The following is a 7,256-nucleotide window of genomic DNA, read 5'->3' as shown; positions in this document are numbered from 1 at the left end:
TCTTAAAATCCCCCATGCTAGCTGACACTTCTGGAATAAGCTTTCATTACAGATAATTATGTTAGAAGATAATTCCTATTCCCCTACCCCTGCCCTGATGATATCTGGTATTATCAAGCAAGGTTTTGACAACCCAACGTTATTTAAATAAATTATAGCACATAAGTAGTAGATACAGAGGTGTTCTAAAAGTAGAAGGATTGCTCCGGATGAGCTTAATTTGGAAGGTTCCTCAGAATGCGTGAGTCATGGGCCTGGCGCTGTGGTGCGGAGGTGCAGCGACACAGTGGGTTAAAGCCCTGGCCTGCAGTGCCAGCATCCTATCTGGGTGCCGATTGAGTCCCTGCTGCTCTACTTCCAATCCAGCTCCCTACTAATGAGCCTGGGAAAGCAGCAGAGGCTGGCCCAAGTCCTTGGGCCCCTGCACCCATGTGGAGACCTGGAGGAGGCTCCTGGCTCCTGACTTTAGATTGTTGCAGCCATTTGGGGAGTGAACCAGCTGATGGAAGACCTCTCTCTGTAACTCTGTCTTTCAAATAAATAAAATAAATATTTGAAAAAAAGAATACATGAGTAATGAACAGCATATTGAAGGCAGAAAGGGACTGTTACAGCAAGGAGGAGAACGGGGCATTTGCATGGGGAGGAATAGTTTTGCTATGTCGAAGATCAAATGGCCTTTTTATAACTATTGATGACATAATCCAGATTAACAAAGTTGTCCAGTAAGGGTGCCCTAGGAGATCATCCTCGATGCTCACATCACATGCCTAGAGCCTACCTTACATTCTCACCAAAGCTATGCTGTGCAGTTCCTCTAGCTCTCAGAGTTGCCTGCCTTCAAGGTGGGGTGTGTTACTGAGTTGGATCCCAGTACTGTCTTCATCTGGAAGCTCCAAGTGAAGTCCAGCATGTGGGGTTAATGCCCTTGGAGATTAACCTTAGTCAGAAGAGAGAGTAGCGGGCTGGTTTCTGTCTCACCCTTCTATCTTCCACATGACCAGTCCTAGGAGGCATTCTAAAGATGAGGTCCTAGTAGAATCACTCCACTTACATACAGCAGCAACTTTTAAACAAAATATATATTTTATTGATTTGAAAGGCAGAGTAATAGAAAAGAGGAACAGAGAGAAAGAGATCTTCCCAAATGGCTGCAACAGCCTACTTGGGCCATCTGCTGCTGCCTTTGCAGGCACATTAGTAGGGAGCTGGATTGGAAGCAGACCAGCAGGGACTTTGATACGGGATGCTGGCATTGCAGGTGGCAGCTTAACCCATTGCGCCATGACTCCAACCTCCAGGGGATACTTTGATGAGCCCTCCTTCTATCAGCATCCCTCTCTCATTATCCTCTCTCTCTCCCCATCCTGGAATCACTTCCCAAATAAACTGCTTGAACTAAAGCCTTTGTCTCAAGATCTGTCTTACCGTGAAGCCAAACTAAGTAATTACAAGTAAGAATTTCTTCAGACCCTTTCATCTCCTAAACAACAAATCCAATTATATATTTTTTGCCTTTGGAACACTTTTTATGTTGTTTTATTTTATTAGAAGAACAGAATGAACTCTACTCCAGTCGTTGACTCTCTCAGACATCTGAGATCTTGTGATGTTACTTCTAATCATTCTAAGTGAAAAACGATTTAACATTTAACACACACATGCACACACACTATTTATGCCAATTTTGAAAAAAGACTTATTGAACACCTCCTCAGCACCAGGCACTGGGCTTAGCATGGCGATTCAATTTTGGTTTATTCAGCCTTATGACAATATTCTGATAAGCATCAAACAGTCCAGTTGTTTGAAGGCTGGTCATAGTCTTATAAGAGGGTACATCATATCTCTGGGAAATGTAAACTCTTGAGTTGTCAGTCTTTGCAACTGTGTACTGTGGCATAGTAGGTAAGCTTCTCCCTATAGCGAAGGCATCCCGTAAAGGTGCTAGTTCATGTCCCAGCTGCTCTTCTTCCAATCCAGCTTGGTGCTAATGTAACTGGGAAAGCAGTGGAAGATGGCCCAAGTGCTTGGGCCCCAGTACCCATGTGGGAGATCCAGAAGAAGCTCCTGGCTCCTGGCTTCAGATTGGCCCAGCCACAGTCATGCAGCCATTCGGGGAATAAACCAGCAGATGGAAGACCTTTCTTTCTGTCTCTCCCTCTCTCTGTAATTCTGCCTCTTAAATAAATCTTTAAAAATTATTTCATTGATTCTCATAGATATTTATCCTACTTATTGATACCATTTCCATGTTCTACTTCTGGCCATGTTTTAGTAAAACTTATGTCAGTTTAATTCATGGTAATTAGTCTTGTGCCTTTAAAAGGTTAACTGGAAAACTATCTTATACATGGTAGATGCTCAAATTTACAACTGTAATAAAGGGATCATGATGATTACTTAAGAATTAAATCTCTTTGGATGGGTACATGCCATTCAAATTCTCATGAACAGTTAAACTGAAATAATGTTCTGGAAAGCATTGGTCTAGCCCCCTTTTTCTTATTTTCTGACAACACACCATTAATAGCTTCAACAGATGGTGAGTGACATAAAAATGACAGAGGTCTTTGCTAGCCCTCGATTAGATTTTTATTTTTCCTATTGATTTTTTTTTTGACAGGCAGAGTTAGACAGTGAGAGAGAGTGAGAGAGACAAAGAGAAAGGTCTTCCTTTGCTGTTGGTTCACCCCTCAGTGGCAGCTGTGGCCAGCGCGCTGTGGCCGGCGTACCGCAGTGATCCAAAGCCAGGAGCCAGGTGCTTCTCCTGGTCTCCCATGCGGGTGCAGGGCCCAAGGACTTGGGCCATCCTCCACTGCACTCCCGGGCCACAGCAGAGAGCTGGACTGGAAGAGGAGCAACCGGGACAGAATCCAGTGCCCTGACCGGGACTAGAACCCAGTGTGCCAGCGCCACAAGCGGAGGATTAGCCTGTTGAGCTGCATCGCCAGCCCTATTGGATTTTTTTTTAGGATTTATATATTTACTTGAAAGGCAGAGTCACAGAGAGGCAGAGGCAGAGAGAAAGAAAGGTCTTCCATCTGCTGGTTCACTCCCCAGATAGCTGCAATGGCTGGAGCTGCGCCAATCCGAAGCCAGGAGCCAGGAACTTCTCCCAGGTCTCCCACATGGGTGCAGGGGCCCAAGGACTTGGGCCAGCTTTTACTGCTTTCCCAGGCCATAGCAGAGAGCTGGCTTGGAAGTAGAGCAGCCAGGACTTGAATCAGCACCCATATGAGATGCCAGCACTGCAGACCTGGATTTTAACCGGCTACACCACAGTGCCAGCCACCTACTGTGTTCTTTAAGAGCCACCTGCCTCCTCTTCTGGCTTTTTGTGTCTTGGGCTGCTGTCTTAAACTATTTTTCCCAAAGCATCCCCTATGTTACCCTTCTTTCTCTCTAATAAATAGCACTTGCATGTTCTTAGGTTCTGTTGTGTTCTTGCTCTGCTTTGTCATAATTTATTTTATTTTTATTTTTTAAAAATTTTTTGACAGGCAGAGTGGACAGTGAGAGAGAGAGATAGAGAGAAAGGTCTTCCTTTTTGCCGTTGGTTCACCCTCCAATGGCCGCCGCGGTAGGCGCGCTGCGGCCGGCGTACCGCGCTGATCCGATGGCAGGAGCCAGGTGCTTCTCCTGGTCTCCCATGGGGTGCAGGGCCCAAGGACTTGGGCCATCCTCCACTGCACTCCCTGGCCACAGCAGAGAGCTGGCCTGGAAGAGGGGCAACCGGGACAGGATCGGTGCCCCAACCGGGACTAGAACTCCGTGTGCCGGCGCCGCAAGGTGGAGGATTAGCCTATTGAGCCTCGGCGCCGGCCCCTGTCATAATTTATTTTAAAACCAAATTTGAGCCGGCGCCGTGGCTCAACAGGCTAATCCTCCGCCTTGCGGCGCCGGCACACCGGGTTCTAGTCCCGGTCGGGGCACCGGTCCTGTCCCGGTTGCCCCTCTTCCAGGCCAGCTCTCTGCTGTGGCCAGGGAGTGCAGTGGAGGATGGCCCAAGTGCTTGGGTCCTGCACCCCATGGGAGACCAGGAGAAGCACCTGGCTCCTGCCATCGGAACAGCGCGGTGCGCCGGCCGCAGCGCGCCTACCGCGGCGGCCATTGGAGGGTGAACCAACGGCAAAGGAAGACCTTTCTCTCTGTCTCTCTCTCTCTCTCTCACTGTCCACTCTGCCTGTAAAAAAATAAAAAAATAAAAAAAAACCACCAAATTTGAATATAAAGAAGTTACAGAGACATTAATGTCTTTGGCTTAAGAGCTCACAGTTTCTCTGTATTCTTTTTCTTTCTTTCTTTCTTTTTTTTTTTTTTTGACAGGCAGAGTGCACAGTGAGAGAGAGAGACAGAGAGAAAGGTCTTCCTTTTTCCGTTGGTTCACCCCCCAGTGGCCGCTGCGGCCGGCACGCTACGGCCGGCACACCGCGCTGATCCGAAGCCAGGAGCCAAGTGCTTCTGCTGGTCTCCCATGGGGTGCAGAGCCCAAGGACTTGGGCCTTCCTCCACTGCACTCCCGGGCCACAGCAGAGAGCTGGACTGGAAGAGGAGCAACTGGGACAGAATCCAGTGCCCCGACCGGGACTAGAACCTGGTGCGCCGGCACCGCAGGTGGAGGATTAGCCTGTTGAGCTGCGGCGCCGGCCTCTCTGTATTCTTTCTGTGCCCTGAAAACCTTCTCTGCTGACAACTCCATTTCATTTCTTTTGGAATCTACCCTCATCTAAGTGCTGTCTGATTCATCTGTGATCTATGTGTATATGTTGATGGTGCTTTAGGCTAGTACAATGTTTCTAGTGGTGGGAATTTAAGGTTCCATAGTGATCCAGTGGGTTAGATGTTTTAGGGAAAATTTCCTTTCAGTATCTTCAAATCTCAGCTGGGTCCTGGGCCAACTGCCTGTGAAGTTGTTAAGGACTGAGAGAAGTTTGAATTGCAGGTTTGGGATTAGCAATAGCAAAGGTGCCCAAATCCTCCAATTTGTCTGTTGTGTATGCTTATGTCATTAGCAGATCTCTGACTTATTTAGAAAGTAAGCCAGAAAATGAAAGTCATAATATAAATCAAATCCATGGCAAATTGAAAACTATTTATTTCTCACTGTGAGACTCTGAATTGTTGTTTCCCCAAATACCTGGAATTGTGTCCTGGTCCCATTCTTTGTCATCGCATTACATTTGAGGCTGCTCAGAAGCAGACGCCCTTTGTCAGAGGTGCTGAGGAGTGAGCATTAATATAAAAATTACAGTTTTTTATTACTTACTCATTGAATGAATAAATGTTTATTGAACACTGTTGGGGGAAGGCATTGAGCCATAGACTGTGAAGGATAGATTTAAGGAGGTCTGTGCTCTCATATTTTTTGGAGTTTATTTTAGATATTACAACTCTATATAATCCTCCCTGAGATTTTAAAGTAGCTGAGGAATGGATGTAGAATTCTGCTTAGGATAAAATATCAGTTTATGACTGGCCGCTCTGCACTGGGGAACATGGCTGCATTGTAATTATAATCTAGCTTCCTAATATTATGCACCATCTTACCCAGTAGACACCAACCTACAACACAGCTACAGGTGTAGAAGTCCTGTTCTGGTGACTTACTCTCCAGGAAGGAGCACATGTAACAAAGTGAGTCATCCCAGAAGGAAGATCTCAGATGGGATCAGACATCTTCCATCCTTACTGATGAGACCAGAATTCTGAGGGAAGAAACTGTTTCTCCAATACCTCTCACAAATCTGAGCTCCTCTCTTATCAAAGTAAAAATACAGATAAGGGATAAAATGCTTTTTTCTTAATATGACCATGACAAGGCAGCTAACAAAATAAGACAGTCTGAGTTTAGGCTTCGAGAAGATGGTAATGATATCCTTATATAATATCACCCAAGGTTATTGGTGTGTTCACAACGATAGCTGAAAGAATTCACAATTTTCTATAGATTTTATTTGCTCTAATACTTTTTTAATCCAACAAGATTTTTCAGTATCAAAGGTCAGTTTGTTTCTGACAGAGGTGTTTGTCAACAAGTATTTACTAGGAGGTTCAAATGTGTAGCTGTGAGAAAGCAATTTCCAAAGACTGTTTTGTGAATTCACTCTTTGGATGGTTATGAGAATTGTATGTATTTGGGTATAAAAAAGAAATAATGAAAGAATCCAAGGTCAAATAAGGGGAAGTTCAGAAAAAGGACTTTTTAGCCTTTAATTGACTACTGTGTGTTGTGACTTTCGAGACAGTGGATAAATAGGAAGTATTTATTGATTTTATTTGTTCATGGAACACTTCCAGAAAATTAAATGGGCAAGTTAAACCCTACAAATAAACTAATGCACTGTGGAACACACTTTGGGAAATACCAAAATCTGTTTAGAGAAGGGTAACATTTCTTCAGACTGAACAGTCAGCAAAGGCTTAAAGTTGAGTGTGGAACTTCAGTTAGGCATTGGCAGATGAGAGAATCAACAATAAAGGAAGTAGGCATTCCAGATGGGTAAATAACATTGGCCCAGAGTTATTGCAGCCAAAGTAAAATAATTAAGTAAGTTTAAAATAAAGGAGATAAATGTCACTGTGTATAAGATGGATATTTTTAAAAAATTGTGGAATTCTTTTTTTCCTGTCCTTGTACTTTTTTTTTCTTAACTTTTATTTAATAAATATAAATTTCCAAAGTACAGCTTATGGGTTACAATGGCTTCACCCCCAACCCCCATAACTTCCCTCCTACCGGCAACCCTCCCCTCTCCCGCTCCATCTTCGATTCCATTCACATCAAGATTCATTTTTAATTCTCTTTATATACAGAAGATCAATTTAGTATATATTAAGTAAAGATTTCAACAGTTTGCACCCACACAGAAACACAAAGTGTAAAATACTGTTTGAGTACTAGTTATAGCATTAATTCACATTGTAAAACACATTAAGGACAGAGATCCTACATGAGGAGTAAGTACACAGTGACTCCTGTTGTTGACTTAACAATTTGACACTCTTGTTTATGGTGTCCGTAATCTCTCTAGGCTCTTGTCATGAATTGCCAAGGCTATGGAAGCCTTTTGAGTTCACTGACTCAGATCTTATTTAGACAAGGTAATAGTCAAAGTGGAAGTTCTCTCCTCCCTTCAGAGAAAGGCACCTCCTTCTTTGATGGCCTGTTCTTTCCACTGGGATCTCACTCACAGAGATCTTTCATTTAGGTGTTTTTTTTTTTTTTTTTTTTTTTGCCATAGTGTCTTGGCTTT

This window comes from Lepus europaeus, chromosome 10 (assembly GCF_033115175.1).
Source record: "Lepus europaeus isolate LE1 chromosome 10, mLepTim1.pri, whole genome shotgun sequence".
Taxonomy (NCBI): domain Eukaryota; kingdom Metazoa; phylum Chordata; class Mammalia; order Lagomorpha; family Leporidae; genus Lepus; species Lepus europaeus.
Note: the sequence above shows the minus strand (reverse complement) of the source record.